This window comes from Mobula birostris, chromosome 13, assembly GCF_030028105.1.
Source record: "Mobula birostris isolate sMobBir1 chromosome 13, sMobBir1.hap1, whole genome shotgun sequence".
Classification (NCBI taxonomy): domain Eukaryota; kingdom Metazoa; phylum Chordata; class Chondrichthyes; order Myliobatiformes; family Myliobatidae; genus Mobula; species Mobula birostris.
The window spans coordinates 108,427,391-108,451,136 of NC_092382.1; positions in this window are offsets into that span (position 1 = coordinate 108,427,391).

The window sequence follows — 23,746 nt, forward strand, 5'->3', positions numbered from 1 at the left end:
TCCTTGGCCCCCACCCCTTTATTTTCACCATGGATGTCCAGTCCCTGTATACTTCCATCCCCCACCAGGAAGGTCTCAAAGCTCTCCGCTTCTTTTTGGATTCTAGACCTAACCAGTTCCCCTCTACTAACACTCTGCTCTGTCTAGCGTCCTTACTCTTCAGAATATCTCCTTTGGCTCCTCCCACTACCTCCAATCTAAAGGTGCAGTCATGGGCACACGTATGGATCGCAGATATGCCTGCCTTTTTGTTGTGTTTCTGGACAGAGTGCAGAGGGAGATTTACGAGGATGTTTCCAGGGCTCGCGGTATGAACAGACGTTATTCCTTGGAGCGTAGGGGTGGGTGCATAAAACCACAAGGTGCACAGATAGGTTGGGTACGCACAGTCCCCAGGTTCGGGGAATCGAGAATAAGAGGGCACAGGTTTCTGCTGATACGTGAGAGAGAGAGCAGAGAGATTGATTAGATGAGATTGGGGAGTGAGACGTTGGAGGGACGCGGGAAGAGTGGGCAAGATTGGAGGAAAGAGAGTGATAGAGCGAGAGGCGTTTAAAGCAGGGGAGAGGGGCAGGTGGGGGCTGACAGTGAATTTGAAAGACTAAGGAGAAAGAGGAGGTTGTCACGTGATTCATATCTCCTGCACTGGCTGTTTCAAGAGATCGTGGATCACCTCAGGAATATCCAGGCACACAGATGCAGCCGTCTCGCAAATGAAATGGTGCTTATCACGATTGCAATGGGAACGCTTACTGGACGATTTGCATTCAGTGCATTGGAACTTTCCAGAGTTCCACGTCTGTCCCCAAACTGTCCAAACTACACCGCTCTCTCTCCACAGCCTGGTGACAGTCTCCATACTATCTATTCCTCTTATTATCTTGTAGACCTCTATCATGTCTCCTCTCATCCTCCTTCTCTCCAAAGAGTAAAGGCCTAGCTCCCTTAATCTCTGACCATAATGCATACTCTCTAAACCAGCAGCATCCTGGTAAATCTCCTCTGTACCCTTTCCAATGCTTCCACATCCTTAATATAGTGAAGTGACCAGAACTGGACACAGTACTCCAAGTGTGTCGTAACCAGAGTTTTATAAAGCTGCATCATTACATCGCAACTCTTAAACTCCATCCCTCGAATTATCATGGCAGTAGAGGAGGCCATGTATGGACATATCCGAATTGGAATGGGAAGCAGATTTGAAGTGGGTGGCCACCGGGAGATCCTGTCTGTTGTGCCGTATCTGTAATTTAATGTTGAGGGAACCTGCACGAGGATAACTAAATCACGTTCCTCCGTAGATTGTTGAACTTTCTCTCCATTTGGTAACTGGTCTACACCTTTATTTCTGCTACCAAATTGTATGACCATGCACCTCCAGACACGGTATTACATCAACCATTAGTTTGCCCATTTTCCGAATCTGTATAAACCCTTCTGTTGCCGCTCTGCTGCTTCCACACTGTTTGTTATTCGGAACTGTTATGACGGAGCTCCATTGACTGTGGTTTCCCGACGAGGAAGCAAAACATTCTGTTGTAGAGGGAGATGCACTGCCCAGGATTTGGAGCTTGTTGATAAGAACTGCGGAAATGATTGTGCTGAACTCTGAGCTGTTGTCAATAAACCGCAGCGTGATGTAGGTATTGCAATTGTCGAGATGGTCCAAGGCCTAGTGGGGAGCGAGTCAGAGAGTGCTCCATTTCGGTTCCAGCGGCCTGGGTAGGACGAGTGAGGAGGGGCTACGGGGCGTTATGTTAAAGGGCAGGATCTCCAGGGTAGTCATCTCAGTATTGCTGCCCGTGCCCCGTGCTTTTGAGGCAAGAACCGGGAAGATTATACCGTTTACACTCCTAGGTTTCAGATAGTTCCAGAGAGATGGGAGCCAGAGTGCCAGAACAGTTATTGGAGAGGTTGTGGAGGTGGATAGTTGTAAGAACTCATAGAAAGGTTATAAACAGATGGTTCAGATCGGCGCAACTATTGTCCTGTGCTGCAGGAATTTCAATGCAGAAGGTCCTGCATTGGCTGAAAATAGTGCTAACGTTGAGGTAACTGGTTTACAAACGGAAGCAATGTGTACTGAATAGAGGATTTTGTGGGGGCAACATTGCAGTCAATCGGCTGAGTTGCATCGTAAAAGGTGGACACCATAAAAACGGATGAATAAGGGACTGAGGGTGTTGAATTTTAATGTGGCGAGTATAATGGATGAAGCGGTGTTTCGGTGGCAGGAGGCAAAGAGTGGGAATAAACGGAGACTTTACTGGTTGGCTGCCGGTGATCCATCATTTTCCACAGGGGTACTGTGAATGGTTGTGGGACCTTTATCTTACAAAGAATGTGCTGAAGCTGAAGAGGGCTCTAAGGGGAGTCAAGAATTTGATTCCGAAAAGAGAGTTTGATGAATCTGGGCCTACACCGGAATTCAGTAAATGAGGGGTGACTTCATCGAAAACTTTCGAATGGCGAAAGGATTTCCCTGAGTGGATATGGAGAGGATTTCCAAGCTGGTGGGAGAGTGAAACACCAGAGGATAAATCTCAAACTAGAGAGGCGACCTTTATGCCCCACTTCCCCTCTGATTTCCGTGCGTACTGGCCCAGAGCCGCGAAGGATTCCCCGTACAACAAGTTTTCCAATCCCCGAATAATTATTGTGCACCTCATGTGAACCTTCTCCAGTGTAAGCAACTACTTTCCTCGATCAGCGGCCAGCAAATGCTCACAGCACTTAAACTGAACCTCACCTGTGCCTTATAAAGTCTTAAAATTACATCCTTGCTGATATATTCTATTTCTCCGAAATGAAAACTAACATCACATTTGCCTACATCGGGACCGACCTAAACTGCAAATACACCCTAAAGGAATACTGGACGAAGTTCCTTTGCACAGTAGATATCTCTCCATTTAGAAAATAGTCAACGCTTATATGTTTTTTTACCAAAGTGTATGACCATACACTCTCCAACACTGCAATATATCTGCTGCACATTCGCCTATTTCCCTTATCTGTCTAAGTCCTTATGTAGCCTGTCTGTTACCTCAACACTACCTGTAGATCGATAATGTTGTTATTGCTCTGCACTGACTGCGCGTCCCCCATGAGGAAATCAAACATTCTGTTGCAGAGGGAGATACCCTCCCCGAGGATAGGGAGGTTGTTGATTTGAACGGAGGAAATGATTGTGCTGAACGTTGAGCTGTTGCCGATAAACCGCAGCCTGACGTAAGTATTGCTATTGTCCAGATGGTCCAGACCCAGTGGAGAGCAAATCAGATTGCACCCGTTGTGGACCTATCGTGGAGCGAGACAAAGTGCAGCTGGTCAAAGTTTTGGGCCCAGTACAGATCCTCTGAGATGCTGACATTCGGGAGATTCAGATAATTCCATTGGTTTAGCGGGTGAAAGATAGGCCTTATCGAGAGGTACTTATACCCACAGTGCAGGACACAGGAAACTGAGTGACAGCCGGGTAGAAGAAAGCGATTAACGATCCAGTGCAGAATACCCCTGTGGTCATTTTCACCTTGAGCAGTTATAACGCTTTAGATACAGTCGGGCATGCCAACTAATAGAGGGAGGTGCCAGTGATCCACCAGGAGTTAAGGGCGCACACACTCACACACACCAGAGATCGGCTGTTTGGCAGTGGGTCAGACTCTAGAATAAGAAGGGAAAGGGGAAGAATAGGTCTTTTAAGAGCCTTTTAGATAGGTAGATGGAGCTTGGAAAAATAGAGGGTTATAGGTAACCCTAGTAATTTCTAAGATAGGGACATGTTCGTCACAACTTTGTGGGCCGAAGGACCTTTATTGTGCTGTAGGTTTTCTATGATACTATGTTTCTAATAGACACGCTGTGGTGATAGGGAATTCGTTAGTTAGGGGACCTGACAGGAGGTGCGCTGTGCAAGAATGAGATTCCCAGATAATATGTTGCCTCCCTCGTGCCAGGGTCCGGGATATTTCAAACCGAATCCTCAGCATTCGTAATTGCTACGGTCAAAAAACAGAAGTCTGTTTTCTACTGAGGTATGAGTAAGTTCATACTGCAGTTTGTGAGGGAGAAGCATAGGTCACATGTCTCACTATCACAATGGAGAATGGGATTTACAGAGGCATCAGAGAGGAGCTTGCCCAGGTGGAACGGCTGGGATACTGGCGGGGATGACGGCAGAGCAGACATGGCTGAAGTATCTGGTCATTGTACATAATGAGCAGGATAGATTTGTCCCAAAGAAGAAGAAGTTCTCAAATGGCAGGGGTGGGCAACCGTGTTTGACAAAGGAAGTTAAGGACGGCAGTTAAACCACGGAAAGGGCATGTATGGTAGCAAAAGTGAGTTAGAAGGTGGATGATTTGAAAGATTTTAAAATGCAACAAAAGGTTGGAAATTTGGGAAAAAAAGGATATGATGGCAAACTAACCAATAATATAAAGCAGGATACCATAGTTTTTTTTTCTCAGTCATACGAAGGTTAATAGGATGTTGAGAGTTGGGATTGGGTCACTGTAAAATAACGCTGTTGCGGAGGAATGGGTGACAACAAATGGCAGATCCACCTAATTTGTACTTTGAATATGTCTTCAGAGTCGAAGAAGCTAGCAGAGTGGCAGAAATCGTTGAGTGTCAGAGAGCAGGAGTGAGTGCCTTTGCGATTACAAAGGGCAATGCTCGAGTAAAACTCAATGCTCTTAAGGTGGGCAAGTCACCTGGACCAGATGGACCACATCTCAAAGTCCTGAGAGGTTACCGAAAAGTAAACGTAAGCGTTGACTATTTTCTAAATGGAGAGATATCTACGGTGCAAAGGAACTTCGTCCGGGATTCCTTTAGGGTTTATTTGCAGTTTCGGTCGGTACCGATGTAGGCAAATGTGATGTTAGTTTTCATTTCGGAGAAATAGAATCTATCAGCAAGGATGTAATTTTAAGACTTTATAAGGCACAGGTGAGGTTCAGTTTAAGTGCTGTGAGCAATTGCTGGCCGCTGATCGAGGAAAAGATTTGCTTACATTGGAGAAGGTTCACAGGAGGTGCACAATAATTATTCGGGGATTGGAAAACTTCTTGTCCGGGTAATCCTTCGCGGCTCCGGGCCAGTACGCACGGGAATCACACAATAAGTGGGGCATAAAGGTCGCCTCTCTAGTCTGAGATTTATCCTCTGGTGTTTCGCTCTCCCACCAGCTTAGAAATCCTCTCCACATCCACTCAGGGAAATCCTTTCGCCATTCGAAAGTTTTCGATGAAGTCACCCCTCATTTACTGAATTCCGGTGTAGGCCCAGATTTATCAAACACTCTTTTTGGAATCAAATTCTTGACTTTCCTTAGAGTCCTCTTCAGCTTCAGCACATTCTTTGTAAGATAAAGGTCCCACAACCATTCACAGTACCCCTGTGGAAAATGATGGATCACCGGCAGCCAACCAGTAAAGTCTCCGTTTATTCCCACTCTTTGCCTCCTGCCACCGAAACACCGCTTCATGCATTATACTCGCCACATTAAAATTCAACACCTTCAGTCCCGTATTCATCCTTTTTGATGGTGTCCACCTTTTACGATGCAACACAGCCGATTGACTGCAATGTTGCCCCCTCAAAATCCTCTCCTCAGTACACAGTGCCTCCGTTTGTAAACTAGTTACCTCATCGTTAGCACTATTTTAAGCCAATGTGAGCCAATTTTATCCTTGTGAACCTCGTCTGGACTCTCTCCAATGACAGATCATCGTTTCTGAGATATGGGGCCAAAATCTGTTGCCATTTCACTTGCTGTTGCCCTATAAAGCCTCGCCATTATCTCCTTGTATTTTTTTTTTAATCGTTTCCGTTGGAAATAAATGACAACATTTGTATTTGCCTTCATACCCCAGATCCAACCTGCACATTAAAGTTTCTGGGTCTCTTGCACAGGGGATCCTAAGTCCCACTCCACCTATGATGTTTGAAACTTCTCCACATTTAGATAATTGTCTGCCCTATTGTTCCTTTTACCGAAAGGCATTATCATACATTTCCCAACATTGTATTCCATATGCCACTTTCTTGCCATTTTTTCCAATTTGTCTCAGTCCTGTTGCAATCGCATTGCTTCCTCAGCACTACCAGCCCCGTCATCATTCTTCGTATTATCCGAACATTTTGCCACAAAACCATCCAAAATCATTCTTCAAATAATTGTCAAACAATGTGACAATCGAGGGCGGAATATTGACAACTAAGGGACAACACTAGTCAACGGCAGCCAAACAGAAAAGGCCACTGTTATTCCACCTCTCTGCTTCCTGCCTGCCCGACATTCCTCTATCCATGGCAGTATCCTATGCACATCTGCTGCACATTCGCCTATTTCCCTTATCTGTCTAAGTCCTTATGTAGCCTGTCTGTTACCTCAACACTACCTGTAGATCGATAATGTTGTTATTGCTCTGCACTGACTGCGCGTCCCCCATGAGGAAATCAAACATTCTGTTGCAGAGGGAGATACCCTCCCCGAGGATAGGGAGGTTGTTGATTTGAACTGAGGAAATGATTGTGCTGAACGTTGAGCTGTTGCCGATAAACCGCAGCCTGACGTAAGTATTGCTATTGTCCAGATGGTCCAGACCCAGTGGAGAGCAAATCAGATTGCACCCGTTGTGGACCTATCGTGGAGCGAGACAAAGTGCAGCTGGTCAAAGTTTTGGGCCCAGTACAGATCCTCTGAGATGTTGACATTCGGGAGATTCAGATAATTCCATTGGTTTAGCGGGTGAAAGATAGGCCTTATCGAGAGGTATTTATACCCACGGTGCAGGACACAGGAAACGGAGTGACAGCCAGGCAGGGGAAAGCGGTTAACGAGCCAGTGCAGAGTACCCCTGGGGTCATTTTCATCTTGAGCAGGTAAAACGCTTTAGATACAGTCGGGCATAAGAACTAATAGAGGGAGGTGCCAGTGATCCACCAGGAGTTAAGGGCGCACACACTCACACACACCAGAGATCGGCTGTTTGGCAGTATGTCTGGTTGTTGGATCAGAAGGGAAGAGGGAAGAATAGGGTCTTGAAAGAGACTTTTAGATAGGTAGATGGAGCTGGGAAAAATAGAGGGTTATAGGTAAGCCTAGTAATTTCTAAGATAGGGACACGTTCGTCACAACATTGTGGGCCGAAGGGCCTGTATGCTGCTGTAGGTTTTCTATGATACTATGTTTCTAATAAACACGCTGTGGTGATAGGGGATTCGTTAGTGAGGGGAACTGACAGGAGGTGCGCTGTGCCAGAATGAGATTCCTGGATGATATGTTGCCTCCCTCGTGCCAGGGTCCGGGATATTTCAAACCGAATCCTCAGCATTCGTAATTGCTAGGGTCAAAAACCAGAAGTCTGTTTACTGATGCGGTATGACTAACTTCATGTTGCAGTTTGTGAGGGAGAAGCATAAGTCACATGTCTCATATCACAATGGATTAACGGGCTTTACAGAGGCATCAGAGCGGAGATTGCCCAGGTGGAGCGGATGGGGATTCTGGTGGTAATGAAATCAGAGCAGACACGGCTGAAATATCTGGTGATTGTACACAATGAGCAGCATAGATATGCCCCACAGAAGAAGAAGTTCTCAAAAAGCAGGAGTGGGCAACGTGGCTGACAAAGAAATTTAAAGACTGCAGTTAACCCAAGGAAAGGACATGTATGGTGGCAAAAGGGAGTGGGAAGGTGGATGATTTGAAATATTTTAAAATCCAACAAAAGGTTGGAAAATTGAATAATAAAGAGGATATTATAGAAAACTAGCCAATAATGTAATGCAGGATATTGTAAGTTTTTTCTCAGTCATACGAAGGTTAACAGGAAGTTGAGAGTTGGGATTGGGTCACTGTAAAATAACGCTGTTGCGGAGGAATGGGTGACAACAAATGGCAGATCCACGTAATTTGTACTTTGCATATGTCTTCAGGGTAGAAGAAGCTAGCAGAGTGGCAGAGATCGTTGAGTGTCAGAGAGCAGGAGTGAGTGCCATTGCGATTACAAAGGGCAATGCTCGAGTAAAACTCAATGCTCTTAAGGTGGGCAAGTCACCTGGACCAGATGGACCACATCTCAAAGTCCTGAGAGGTTACCGAAAAGTAAACGTACGCATTGGTCATAATCTTCAAGAGCCACCCGTTTCCAGGAGGACTGGAAGATTGCAAATGTCGCTCCACTCTTTGAGAAGGAAGGAAGGCTAAATAACTGAAATTATAGGCCAGTCAGCCTAACCTCAGTGGTTGAGAAAGTATTGGAGTCTATTATAAAGGATGAGTTGTTGGGGTTCATGGAGAGGAACAATAAAATAGGTCAAAGACAACATGGTTTCTGATGAGGAAAATCTTGTCTGACAAATATGTAAGAGTTCTTAGAGGAAGTAACAAGCAGAATGGACAAAGGCGAGGCAATGAATGCCATTTACTTGGATTTTCAGAAGGAATTTGATAAGGTGCCACACAAAAGGCTCATTAACAAGACAAAATCTTGTGGCGTTACGGGAAGGATACTGCCATGGATAGAGGAATGTCGGGGGCACGCAGGAAGCAGAGAGGTGGAATAACAGTGGCCTTTTCTGTTTGGCTGCCGTTGACTAGTGTTGTCCCTTAGTTGTCAGTATTCGGACCTCGATCGTCACATTGTTTGACAATTATGTGAATAATGATTTTGGATGGTTTTGTGGCAAAATGTTCGGATAATACGAAGAATGATGACGGGGCTGGTAGTGCTGAGGAAGCAATGCGATTGCAGCAGGACTTAGACAAATTGGAAAAAATGGCAAGAAGGTGGCATATGGAATACAATGTTGGGAAATGTATGATAATGCCTTTCGGTGAAAGGAACAACAGGGCGGACAATTATCTAAATGTGGAGAAGTTTCAAACATCATAGGTGGAGTGGGACTTAGGATCCCCTGTGCAAGAGACCCAGAAACTTTAATGTACAGGTTGAGTCTGGAGTAAGAAGGCAAATACAAATGTTGACATTTATTTCCAGTGGAAACGATTAAAAAAAAATACAAGGAGATAATGGCGAGGCTTTATAGGGCAACAGCAAGTGGACTGGCAACAGATTTGGGGCCCATATCTCAGAGAGGATGATCTGTCATTGGAGAGAGTCCAGACGAGGTTCACAAGGACAATTTTGGGAATGAAGGGGTAACATTTAAGGACCCTTTTGGCTGCTTGTGGTCTGTACTGACTGGAATTCGGAAAGATGCGGCGGGGTGTTGGGAGGGTGGTGGAGTTGCTGGGGAGAGATGTCATTGAAAGCTACTGAATGGTGAAGGAACTAGACTGGGTGGATACGAAGAGCATGCTTTCTTCGGTGGGGATATTATGAACTAAAGTAAGCAGCATCAAAATTGAAGGGCGCACTTTCAGAACAGATGTAGGGAGGCTTTTTTTTTTCTAATCCAGTGAGTAGTAAATCTGTGGAATGTCCTACCACAGACTTCAGTGGAGGCCAAGTCCGAGGGGATATTTAGGTCAGAAGTTGATTGTTGCTTTTATATTCTCCTAATCTGGAAATGATTGCTGACGTTGTATTTGCCTTCCTCACCATCTACTCCTCCTGTAACTTAATTTTGAACGAATCCTGCACGAGGATCCCCAAAGCCCTTTGAGCCGTAGATTGTTTAATTCTCTCTCCATTTAGAAAATAGTCTACACTTTTATTTCTTCTAACAAATTGTATGACCATGCACCCCCAGCACAGTATTCCATCAGCCAGTAGTCTGTCCATTTTCCTAATCTGTATAAACCCCTCTGTAGCCTCTCTGTTACTTCAACACTGTCTGTAGATGGGAAATGTTATGACCGACTGTTGTTTCCCGATGAGGAAGTCAAATATTCTGCTGCTGAGGGAGATGCTCTGCCTGGGATTTGCAGCTTGCTGATAAGAACAGAGGAAATGATTGTGCTGAACTCTGAGCTGTTGCCAATAAACCGCAGCCTGACGTAAGTATTGCAATTGCCCAGATGGTCCAAGGGCCGGTGGGGAGCAAGTGAGGTCGTGTTACATTTGGCTACCAATGGCATGGGTAGGAAAGTGACAAGGGAGTTAGGTTTAAGGACAAGATCTCCAGGGTAGTGATCTCAGTATTGCTACCCGTGCCTCGTGCTACTCAGGCAGGAACCTGGAAGATTATACAGTTTACACTCGCGTTTCAACTCGTTACAGAGGGATGGGAGCTGGAGTGCCAGAACACTTAGTGGACAGGTTGTGGAGGCGGATGTTGGTAGGAACTCACACAAAGGTAGCAATCAACTGGATGATATCAACTATTGTCCTAAGCTCAAACAACAGGAATTCTGCAGATGCTGGAAATTCAAGCAACACACATCAAAGTTGCTGGTGAACGCAGCAGGCCAGGCAGCATCTGTAGGAAGAGGTGCAGTCGACGTTTCAGGCCGAGACCCTTCGTCAGGACTAACTCTTCCTTCACTTAGTCCTGACGAAGGGTCTCGGCCTGAAACGTCGACTGCTATTTTCCTAAGCTGCTTACATTTCAATGCAGAAGGATCTGAGGAAAGGCTGAACATGGAGCTGACGGCGAGGTAACTGGTTGACAAGCAGAGGCAATGTGTTCTGAGCAGAGGCTGTTGAGGGGGCAGTATTGAAGTCAATCAGCTGAGTTGCATCGTAAAAGGTGGACACCATCGCAAAGGATGAATACAGGACTGAAGGTGTTGATATTTTAATGTGCGGAGTAAAATGGATAAACGGTGTTTCGTTGGCAGGAGGCAAAGAGTGGGGAAAAAACGGAGGTTTTATTGGTTGTCTGCCAGTGACTCATCATTTTCCACAGGGGTCCATGCTGGCTGCGTGGGTACGTGGCCAAATGGTTAAGGCATTGGGCTAGCGATCAATTTTGGGACCAATACTTTTTACCTTGTGTGCCAATCATGTAGATGATCGAACTGATTACATTGTTGCGAACTTTGCAGAGCTGTTAGGGAGGGTTTAAGCTAATTTGGCAGGGTGGTGGGATTCGGAATGATAGAGCGGAGGAAGGGGAAAACAGAAATAAATCTAAGATAGTGAGCAGTAATGATGTCAGGAAAGACAGGCAAGTGATGGGGCAAATTTGTAGCCATTGGTATGAGTTGAAGTGCAATAAAGTTGCAGTGAAATCAAAGCAAAAAATATCAAATACTGGTCTTAAGGTGTTGTACTTAAATGCACGCAGCATAAGAAATATGGTGGATGATCTTGTTGTACAGCTGCAGATTGCCAGGTATGATATTGTGGCCATCACTGAGACCTGGCTAAAGGATGCATGTCTCTGGGAGCTGAACGTCCAAGGATACACGGTGCATCGGAAGGATAGGAAGGTAGGCAGAGGGGGAGGCGTGGCTTTATTGGTAAGAAATGATATTAAATCGTTAGAAAAAGGTGATATAGGATCGGAAGGTGCAGAATCTTTATGGGTTGAGCTAAGGAATAGCAGGGGTAAAAAGACCCCGATGGCAGTTATTTATAGGCCTCCAAACAGCTGCAGGGATGTGGACTACAAATTACAACTGGAAATAGAAAAGACTTGTCAGAAGGGCAGTGTTATGATAATTGTGGGGGATTTTAACATGCGAGTAGATTGGAAAAATCAGGTCGGCACTGGATCTCAAGAAAGAGAATTTGTAGAATGTCTGCGAGATGGCTTTTTAGAACAACTTGCTGTTGAGCCCACTAAGGGATCAGCTGTACGGGATTGGGTATTGTGTAATGAACCGGAGGTGATTGGAGAGATTGAGCTGAAGGAACCCTTAGGAGGCAGTGATCATAACATGATTGAGTTCACTGTGAAATTAGAAAAAGAGAAGCCGAAATCTGATGTGTCGGTGTTTCAGTGGAGTAAAGGAAATTACAGTGGCATGAGAGAGGAACTGGCCAAAGTTGACTGGAAAGAGACACTGGCGAGAAAGACGGCAGAGCAGCAGTGGCTGGGGTTTATGCGAAAAATGAGGAATGTGCAAGACAGGTATATTCCAAAAAAGAAGAAATTTTCGAGTGGAAAAAAGATACAACCGTGGTTGACAAGAGAAGTCAAAGCCAAAGTTAAAGCAAAGGAGAGGGCATACAAGGAAGCAAAAATTTGTGGGAAGACAGCGGATTGGGAAGTTTTTAAAACCTTACAAAAGGAAACCAAGGAGGTCATTAAGACAGAAAAGATTAACTATGAAAGGAAACTAGCAAATAATAATCAAAGAGGATACTAAAAGCTTTTTCAAGTATATAAAGAGTAAAAGACAGATGAGAGTAGATATAGGACCGATAGAAAATGATGCTGGAGAAATTGTAATGGGAGATGAGGAGATGGCAGAGGAACTAAACAAGTATTTTGCATCAGTCTTCACTGAGGAAGACAGCAGGATACCGGACACTCAAGGGTGGCAGGGAAGAGAAGTCTGCGCAGTCACAGTTACGACAGAGAAAGTACTCAGGAAGCTAAATAGGCTAATGGTAGATAAATCTCCTGGACCAGATGGAATGCACCCTCGTGTTCTGAAGGAAGTAGCTGTGGGGATTGCGGAGGCATTAGCGATGATCTTTCAAAGGTCGATAGATTCTGGCATGGTTCCGGAAGACTGGAAGATTGCAAATGTCACTCCGTTATTTAAGAAGGGGGCAATGAAGCAAAAAGGAAATTATAGACCTGTTAGCTTGACGTCATTGGTTGGGAAGTTGTTGGAGTCGATTGCCAAGAATGAGGCTACAGAGTACCTGGAGGCATATGACAAGATAGGCAGAACTCAGCATGGATTCCTTAAAGGAAAATCCTGCCTGACAAACCTATTACAATTTTTTGAGGAAATTACCAGTAGGCTAGACAAGGGAGATGCAGTGGATGTTGTATATTTGGATTTTCAGAAGGCGTTTGACAAGGTGCCACACATGAGGCTACTTAACAAGATAAGAGTCCATGGAATTACGGGAAAGTTACATACGTGGATAGAGCTTTGGCTGATTGGCATGAAACAGAGAGTGGGAATAAAGGGATTCTATTCTAGCTGGCTGCCTGTTACCACTGGTGTTCCACAGGGATCAGTGTTGGGGCCGCTTCTTTTTACATTGTACATCAACGATCTGGATTATAGAATAGATGGCTTTGTGGCTAAGTTTGCTGACGATACGAAGATAGGTGGAGGGGCCGGTAGTGCTGAGGAAACGGAGAGTCTGCAGAGAGACTTGGATAGATTGGAAGAATGGGCAGAGAAGTGGTAAATGAAGTACAATGTTGGAAAGAGTATGGTTATGCACTTTGGCAGAAAAAATAAACTGACAGACTATTATTTAAATGGGTAAAGAATTCAAATTTCTGAGATGCAACGGAACTTGGGAGTCCTCGTACAGGATACCCTTAAAGTTAACCTCCAGGTTCAGTCAGTAGTGAAGAAGGAGAATGAAATGTTGGCATTCATTTCTAGAGGAATAGAGTATAGGAGCAGGGATGTGATGTTGAGGCTCTATAAGGCGCTGGTGAGACCTCACTTGGAGTTCTGTGGGCAGTTTTGGTCTCCTTATTTAAGAAAAGATGTGCTGACGTTGGAGAGGGTACAGAGAAGATTCACTAGAATGATTCCGGGAATGAGAGGGTTAACATATGAGGAACGTTTGTCCGCTCTTGGACTGTATTCCTTGGAGTTTAGAAGAATGAGGGGAGACCTCATAGAAACATTTCGAATGTTAAAAGGCATGGACAGAGTGAACGTGGCAAAGTTGTTTCCCATGATGGGGGAGTCTAGTCCGAGAGGGCATGACTTCAGGATTGAGGGGCACCCTTTCAGAACAGAGATGCGAAGAATTTTTTTTAGTCAGAGGGTGGTAAATCTATGGAATTTGTTGCCACGGGCAGCAGTGGAGGCCAAGTCATTGGGCGTATTTAAGGCAGAGATTTATAGGTATCTGAGTAGCCAGGGCATCAAAGGTTATGGTGAGAAAGCGGGGCAGTGGGTCTAAATAGGATAAAATGGATCAGCTCATGATAAAATGGCGGAGCAGACTCGATGGGCCGAATGGCCTACTTCTGCTCCTTTGTCTTATGGTCTTATGGAAATAAAAATGGGCGGAGGGTAGGCAATTTTGAGGAAGTAGGGTGGATATAGACTATGTTCTAAATGGAGAGAAAATTCGGAAAAAATAACACGAAGGCTGAATGGGAGTCCCTGAAGGTTAATTTGCAAGTTGAGGAAGGTAAATACAACATTAACATCCAATTCAAGAGGGCGAGAAACTAGAAGCAAAGATTTACAATGAATTGTTGAGGCCTCACATGGAGTTCTGTGAACAGTTGTGGCTCCCTTACCTTCCGAAGGTTGTGCTGAAGTTGACGTGAGTTCAACGGAGGTTCATGAAAATGACTCCATGAAGAGCGTTGTGACGGTGGGGCTGGATACATTAAATGAGGGGTGACTTCATCGAAACCTCTCGAACGGTGAACAGCTTTGCTTGAGTTGATGTGGGGAGAATTTGTCCGATGGTGGGAGAGTGAGGGACAAGAGGACGCACCTCAGAATAGAGCGGCGCCCTTTATGCTCCATTACTCTCTGAATAACAGGATACCGACCGAGATCCGTGAAAGGTTCCCTGTTTAACAAGCAATTCAATCACTGAATAATTCTTGTGACCCTCCTGTGAACCCTCTCCAATGTAAGCTCGTCCTCTCATCGATCAGGGGCCGGAACCCGCTCACAGCACTTCGAGTGAGGCCTCACCAGTGCCTTATAAAACTTAAAAATTACATCCTTACTTAATTATTCCAGTCCTCCCGAAATGAAACCTAACATCACATTTGCCTTCCGCCGCACCGACTCAAACTGCAAATTAACCTTCAAAGAATCCAGTACGAGGTCTCCCAAATCCCTTTGCGTCATAGATATTTTATTTTCTCTCCATTTATAAAATAGTCAACGTTTATATTGTTCTACCAAAGTGCATGACCATACACTCTCCAACATTGTAATCTATCTGCTGCACCTTTGCCCATTTCCCTTATCTGTCTAAGTCTGCTGTAGCCTCTCTGCTACCTCAACACTACCTGTAGATCGGTAATGTTATTATTGGTCCACACTGACTTCCCCGATGAGGAAGTGAAACATTCTGTTGCAGAGGGAGATGCCCTGGCCCAGGATTTGGAGCTGGTTGATTACAAGTGAGGAAATGATTGTGCTGAATGTTGAGCTGCTTCAATAAACCGCAGCCTGATGTAAGCATTGCTATTGTCCAGATCGTCCAGGGCCCAGTGGTGAGAGGGTCAACGTTTTGTGCCCAGTCTAGATTCTCCGAGGTGCTAACATCGGGGAAATTCCAATCATTCCAGAGACTCAGATAGGACGTAGAGAGATGTAGTTACTCCCGAGGTGGAGCGCACAGCAAACTAGGTGACAAACAGGAAGGGAAATCGGTTAAGGTGCTAGCGGAGAGTACGTCTGTGGACATCGCCCTCAGTAGCAGGTATACCACTTTAGATACTGTCGGACGACGAGCTAACAGAGGAAAGTCCCAGTGGTCGAGTGAGTCTGCCTCTTCACTCAGAAGGGAGGTGGGGAGAAGAGACACGTTGTGGTGATAGGGGATTATTTAGTTAGGGGAACAGACAGGAGTTTCGCTGTGCCAGACTAAGATTCCAGAATTATATTTTGCCTCCCATATGCCAGGGTCCGGGATATCTCAAACCGAATCTCAAGTATTCGGAAGTGCGAGGGTCAAAAGCTTGACGTCTGTTTACTGAGGAAGTATGATTAAATTCATACTGCAATTTGTGAGGGAGTAGCATAAGTCACAGGTATCAGTACCACAATGGAGTAATGGGATTTGCAGAGGCATCAGAGAGGAGCTTGCCCAGGTGGAACGGCTGGGATACTGGCGGGCATGACGGCAGAACAGACATGGCTGAAACTTCTGGTAATTGTACACAATGAGCAAGATAGATTAGTCTCACAAATGAAGATGTTCCCAAATGGTAGGGGTAGGCAACCGTGGCTGACACAGGAAGTTGAGGACTGCAGTTAAGCCAAGGGAGGGACATACTGTGTAACGTAACAAAAATGAATGGGAAGACTGATGATTTGGAAGCTTTTAAAATCCAACAAAAGGCAACTAAAAAGGCTATAAATGGAAGAAAATGAATATGATGGCAAAGTAGCTAATAATATAAAGCAGGATAACATAAGTTTTTTTTTCTTTCAGCGGTACAAAGGATAATGGAAAGGTGAGAGTTGATACTGGGCCACATGAAAATAATGCTAGTGAGGTAGTAACGGTGACAAAAAAGTGGCAGATGAACGTAAGTTGTACTTTGCATAATTCTTCTCTGTGGAAGAAACCAGCAGCGTGCCAGAGATTCCTGAGTGTAACGGTGCAGGAGAGAGTGCTATTGCCATTACAAAGGACAATAAATTGGCATATAGGATACAGTGTTGGGAAATGTATGATAATGCCTTTTAGTGGAAGGAACAATAGGGCAGACTGTTACCTCAATGCGGAGACTTTTCAAACATCATTGTGCAGAGGGGCTTTGGTCCCTTGTGCAAGACTTCCAGAAGTTTAATTTACAGGTTGAGTCTGGGGTAAGAAGGCAAATGACATGTTGACATTTATTGCAAGGGGAACGAATGAAAAAAAAAAAAAAAAAAAAAAAAATGGCGAGGCTTTATAAGACAACAGCACAGCCGCACTTGGAGTATTGGCAACAGATTTGGGCCCCATATCTCAGAAAGGATGTGTGTCATTGGAGAGAGTCTAGATGAAGTTCACGAGGATAATTCTGCAAAAGAAGAGGTTAACGTATGAACAGCGTTAGGCATCTTTGGGTCTGTACTCACTGGAATTGAGATGAATGGGTCACGATCTAGTTGAAACTACCGAATGTTGAAAGGATGAGATGGGATGGATGTGGAGGGATGTTTCCTCTGGTGGGGATATCCAGAACTAGAGGGCACATACTCAAAATTGCGCGGCGACCGTTTAGAACAGAAGCAAAGAGGAGTTTTTGTAGCTAGAGAGAAGCAAATATGCGGAATTTTCTGCCACAAACCGTTGTGGAAGCCAAGCCCGTGGGTATATTTCTGCGAAATTTGACAGTTTTCTGATTGTTGAGGACATCAAATTACATGGCGAGAGGGCAGGTGTATAGGGTTGAGTGGGATCCGGGATCAACTATGATGAGAATAGCAAAGCAGTTTTGATCGTTTGAATGGCCTAATTATTTGCATAGGTCTTCTGGTAGTATGATCTCCAATTTCAGCAATTCCACTTATATCTCAGGGGAACAACATTGCTCATAATACTACAAATGAGCCCTCTCCAGTGCCTTGCAAAGCCTAAACATTAAATATTTACTCTTATATTCTGGTCATCTGGATATGAATGCGAACATTGCAATTATCTTCCTCACCACCGACGGCACCTGTAAATTAACCTTCAGGGAATCCTTCACCAGGACTCCCAAACCTCAGTACGCCGTAGATTATTGATCTTTTTTTTTAAAAAAAAACAGTGTACACCTTTATTTCTTCTATAAGATTGCATGACCATACACCTTTGGCCATTGTATTCCATCTGCCAGTACTTTATCCATTTTCCTCATCTGTATAAGGCATGCAGCGTCTCTGCTTCAACACTACCTGTATATCGGAAATGTTCTGACCGACCTGCACTGACTGTGGTTTCAGAATGAGGAAGTCAAACAATATTTTGCAGAGGGAGATGCAACGGCTCAGGATTTGGAGTTTGTTGACGAGAGATGAGGAAATGATGGTGCTGAACGCCGAGCTGTTGCCAGTCACACCGCAACTTGACATGAGTATTGCTGTTGTCCAGATGGTCCAGGGCCTAGTGCAGAGTAAGTGAAATGGTGTTCCTTGTGGGTACGAATGGCATGGATAGGACGTATGGCGAGGGAGTACAGGGAGTTAGGTGCTAAGTTAAAGGGCAGGATGTCCAGGGTAGTGAGCTCAGGATTGCTGATCACGCCGCGTGCTAGTGAGCCCAGAACCAGGAAAACGATACAGTTCACAGTTCAGGGTTCGGACTAGTTGCAGAGGGATGGGAGCCTGAACACCACAACAGTTTATGGAGAATATTTGGAGCCAGATGGTGGTAAGACCTCAAACAATGTTCGGAATCATATGGTTCAGCTCAGGGCAACTCGTGCCCTGCGCTGCTTACATTTCAATGCAGAAGGATCGTCAGAAAGGCCGGTAATTGTGCTGACGATAAGGTGACTGGTTTACAAAAGAGGCGATGTGTACTGAGGAGAGGTTGTTGACTGAGGGAAATCGCAGTCAATCCGCTGAGTTGCAACTTACTTATACTTACTTTATATTTTATACGTTATTGTCGCCAAACAATTGATACTAGAACGTACAAACATCACAGCGATATTTGATTCTGCCCTTCCCGCTCTCTGGATTTCCAATATTAAATATTAAAAACAATATTCAAATTGTAAAAATTAGCAAATGTTAAAAAAAAATATATAAATCTTAAATAGAAAATAGAAAAAATGGAAAGTAAGGTAGTGCAAAAAAAAACCGAGAGGCAGGTCCGGATATTTGGAGGGTACGGCCTGATCCGGGTCAGGATCCGTTCAGCGGTCTTATCACAGTTGGAAAGTAGCTGTTCCCAGATCTTGTCGCACGAGTCTAAACTCCTGAGCCTTCACCCGGATGGTACAGGGGCGAAAAGTGTGTTGGCAGGGTGGGTCGTGTCCTTGATATCCTGGCAGCACTGCTCCGACAGCGTGCGGTGTAAAGCGAGTCCAAGGACAGCAGATTGGTTTGTGTGACGTGCTGCGCCGTGGTCACTATCTGCTGCAGCTTCTTTCGGTCTTGGACAGGACAACTTCCATACCAGGTTGTGATGCACCCTAGGAGAATGCTTTCTACGGTGCTTCTACAAATAAATAAATAAATAAATAAAATAGTGAGGCTTTTAGGGGGCAGGACAAATTTCTGTAGTTTTCTCCGGAAGTAAAGGCGCTGGTGGGCCTTCTTGGCAGTGAGCTCTGCTTGGTTGGACAAAGTCAGATCATTTGTCATATTGACCACGAGGAACTTAAAGCTTTTGACCTGTTCCCCCTGCGCACCACCGATGTAAATTGGGTCGTGCGTTCCGCTACTCCTTCTGAAGTCAACAACCAATTCCTTCGTCTTGCTGAGGTTGAGGGACAGGTTATTGTCTTCGCACCATGCCGCTAGGTTCTTAATTTCGTCTCTGTACTCAAACTCAACATTACCAAAAATACGGCCTACAATTGTTGTGTAATCAGCAAACTTATATATTGAGTTTGATGGAAACTTGGCTACACAATTATGGGTGTACAGTAGGTACAGGAGGGGGCTGAGTACACAGCCTTCCGGGGCACCGATGCTCAGAGTGATTGTAGGGGAGAGCTTATCCCCTATTTTTACAGCCTGTATCCTGTCTGTGAGGAAGTTGACGATCCAGCTGCAGATCTGAGTGCTGAGGCCCAGGTTCCGGAGCTTAGGAATTAGTTTATTTGCAATGATGGTATTAAAGGCAGAGCTGCAGTCAATGAGAAGGAGCCTTACGCATGCGTCTTTATTCTCCAGGTGTTTCAAGTAGGAATGTAGGGCCAGAGAGATGGCATCTTCCGTTGACCTGTTGCTCCGGTAGGCGAATTGCAAAGCGTCGAGGTTGACCGGTAGGCTGTGGTTGATGTGTGCCATAACCAATCTCTCGAAGCATTTCATAGCAAATGATTTCAGAGCCACAGGTCGATAGCCATTCAGCCATGCCACCTTGCTCTTTTTCGGCCCTGGGGTTATCGTTTCCTTCTGAAAACACGAGGGGATCTTAGACTGAAGCAAGGAGCAGTAGTTGATGTCAGCAAACACTCCAGCTAGCTCACTTGCACACGCCCTGAGAAACCGTCCTGGGACGCCGTCTGAGCCCGTCGCCTTCCTTGGATTTATCTTCAGGAAGGCCCATCTAACGTCCTCCTCGGTGACGATGAATCTCGATGCCACCAGGTCCGGTTCATCCGGAGGGAGCGTGACGCTCCTCTTCTGATCGACTCTTGAGTAAAATACGTTAACTTCGTCATGAAGAGAAACGCCACAGTCATTGATGTAAAGAAAAGTTGGACATCATCGGAAAGGATAAATGCAGGCCTGAAGGTGTTGAATTTGAACGCACGCGGTAACACAAAGATGAACTTGCAGCACAGTTGCAGATTGGCATGCGTGATGTTGTAGGCGTCACTGAATCATGGAGGAAAGATTGCTGTGGGAGCTTCATGCCCAAGGATACACATTCTGTTGAAGGAACGGGCGGGGATGCAGAGAGGGCGTTTTTGCTTTGATGGCAAAAATGAAATCAAGTCGTCATAAAGAGATGACATCCAAGCAACTGACACAAAATGCTGGAACAACTCAGCATGCCGGCCGGCATCTCTGGGAAAGAATACAGACGACGTTTCGGGCCGAGTCATTTCAGCAGTAACCTAGGGTCGCTGGGTGTTGAATCACTGAGGTTAGGAATAAGGTAACGCTACGATACGATCAACTGGTCGGAATTCTATACACACACCCAAACAGTAGTAACGATCTGGCCTATAATTTACAAAGGGACATAGAAAATGCATGCCAAAAGGACAATGTTGCTATCGTCATGGGGGACTACAGTGTGCAGGTAGATTGGGAAAATCATGTTGGTGCTGGATTCTAGGAGGGGTACTTCTCGAGTGCATACGATTGTCATTTTAGAGCAACTCTGGGTTGGATGTTGTTCAGTCAACCATAACTGATTAGATAGCTTGAGGTAAAAAAAGAAAACAACACTCGGGGGCGAGTGATCATAATATGAAAAGTTTCATCCTTCAGTTTGAAGAGAAGAAGCTCAAATCAAATGTATCAGTATTACAGTAGGGGAAAAAAGAATTACAGAGGTATGAGGGAAGAGTTGTCCAGAATCGAATGGAGAAGAACACTGGCAGGGATGACGGCAGAGCAGCAATGGCTGGAATTTCTGTGAACAATTCGGAAGGAACAGGATATGTAGACCCCAAAGAGGAAGATCTATTCTAAAGGAAAGCTGACACAATCGCGGTTAACAGATGATGACAAAGACAACATAAAAGCTAAAGAGAGGGCATATAATAGAGCAAAGATTGGTGGGAAGATGGACGTTTGAGAAGTGTTTAAAAACAAACCTAAGGTAATTTAAAAAGTAACTAAGGAGGTAAAGATGGGATATGAAATTAAACTAGTCGATAATATTAAAGAGGATGCCTAAAGTTTCTTCAGATAGTTGAACCGGAAAGAGATGCGAAAGTGGATATAGGACCGACGGAAAATAATGCTCGACCGGTAGCAATGGGGAGAAAGAAATGGCAGATGGAAGGAATAAGTATTTTAGACCAGTCGTCAACGTGGAAGACACTACCCGTATGGTGTGAGTTTCAGGAGTCCGGGTGCCTGAAGTGTGAGAAGTTACCATGACGAGAGAGAAGTTTTCTGGGATACGGAAAGGTCTAAAGGCTGATGATCCAAACGGACTTGCTGGTCTACACGCCTAGGCTCTGAAAAAAAAAAAGTGGCTGCACAGATCGTGGAGCCACTGGTAATGATCTTTCAAGAAACACTAGTTTCCGGAATGGTTCCGGAAGACTGAAAATTATAAATGCCACCACTTTTTTCAAGAACGGAGAAATACAGAAGAAAGGAAAATATAGGCCAGTTAGTCTAACCTCGGCGGCTGGGAAGATAGTGGAGTCCATTATTAAAGATGAGGTCGCAGGTTACTAGAAGGGCACTACTAAGATAGGCTGGGGTTTCTTTGAGGGAAAATCTTCCCTGAAAAATCTGTTGCAATTTTTGCTGGAATAACAGGGAGATCCACAAAGGAGAATCGGTTGAAGTCGTGTTCTTTGGATGTCAGAAGGCCTTTGACAAGGGGCTACACATGAGACTGCTCACAAGCTAAGAGCTCATGGCATTGCAGGAGAGATTCTGGTACCATGGCTGCCGGTGACTCACCGTGTTCCACAGGGGTCTACGTTTGCAGCGATACGTTTTACATTATATTTCCATAACGGATTTGAAGGACTTTTGGCAAAGTTTGCAAAACATATGAAGATAGGCGGAGGGGCAGGCAGTTTTGGGGAAGTAGAATGTGTAGAGCAGGACTTGGACAAATTAGGTGAATAGTCAAAGAAATGTCAGATGAATACAGTGTCGGGAATGGGAACGCCACGCACCTTGGCAGAAGAAATAGTAGCGTAGCCCATTTTCGAACTGGAGAGAAAATTAAAAAAAAAAAAACAAACTGAGACTGACACTGACGGGGACGTGTGAGTCCTTGTGCAGGATTCCCTGAAGGTTAATTTGCATGTTGAGTCTGTGATCAGGAAGTCCAATGCCATGTGACCATTTATTTCCAGGGAATATAAACGCAAAGATTTTACGTTCTGAAATCATTATGCACTGGTGAGGCCTCTCGTGGAGTACTGTGACCTGTGTTGGGCCGCTTAGCTTACAAAGGCTGTGCGGAATCTGGACAGGGCTTAAAGGAGTTTCACGGAAATAATTTGGGGTTTAAAACGATTGTCATATGAAGAGCGTATTTTGGCTCTGGCACAGTATTGATTGGAATTCAGAAGGAAGAGAGGTGACTTCATGGAAATCTTTCGAATGGTAAAAGGTCTTGCTAAACTGGATGTGGCGATGATTTATCCTGTACTGAGCGTGGCAGAGACCAGAGTGTACAGCCCCGGAAGAGCGGGACGTCCTATTTTCACGTCTTATCCCTCTGAATTCCAGTGAGTACAGGCCCAGACCCATGAAATGTTCCCCATATGACAAGCCATTCAATCCCAGAGTCATTCGTGTGAACCGTCTTTGAACCTTGTCCAATGTAAGCTCATACTCTCCTCGATAAAGGGCCAGAAACCGCCCTCGACGCTCCGAATGAGGCCTCGCCAGTGCCTTATAAAGTCTCAAAATTACATCTGTATTTATATATTCTGGACCACCCGCAATGAATGCTATCACCACATCTGCCTTCGTCACCACTAATTCAACCTAAAATTTACCCTTAAAGGAATCCTGCACGTGATCTCCCAAACCCCTTTGTAACAAAGACATTGTAATTTTCCCTCCGTTTATTCTCCATTTCCTCCACTCTCTGTGTTCACCGGGATTTGTGAGGGGGATGGGGGAAAGTTGGCAACGGGTTTTACTCCTCTTCCCACCGGCTATCGGTCCCTCGGTTCTGGGCCTGTGCGCAAATGTGTGTGGATAAGCCAGTCATGTAGTTCCTGTCGTGTGCAATCTCTCCACCCCGCCCCCGCCCACTCCTCGCCCTCGCTTCCTTCCTCTTCCCTCCTCACCACAACGGCTCTCAGACACGCAGGAGCAACCTCTGAGGCAGACACACAATTCAAGCTTCTGGAACTGAGAGAGGTAGGGAGGTGGTGGGGAGGGGAGGAATGGGGAGAGGGAGAGCAGGAACGGGTTACCAGTGAGGGTGGTAGGTGAGGGAGATGGAGGGAGAGGGAGGGAAGGAGTGATGAGGGTGGGGAGTGGGGGAGAGGGTTGCAGTGAAGGGGCAAAGGGAGGGAGGGAGGGAGGGAGAAAAAGATGAACAGTGCTGTGGTAAAGAATGAGAAGCGAGGGAGGGGTCGAAGGAAGGGACAGAGAAAGGAAGTAAGGAAACGGGACGAGGGGAGTGCGGGGAATGGGGGAGTCGGAGAATGCGAGAGACGG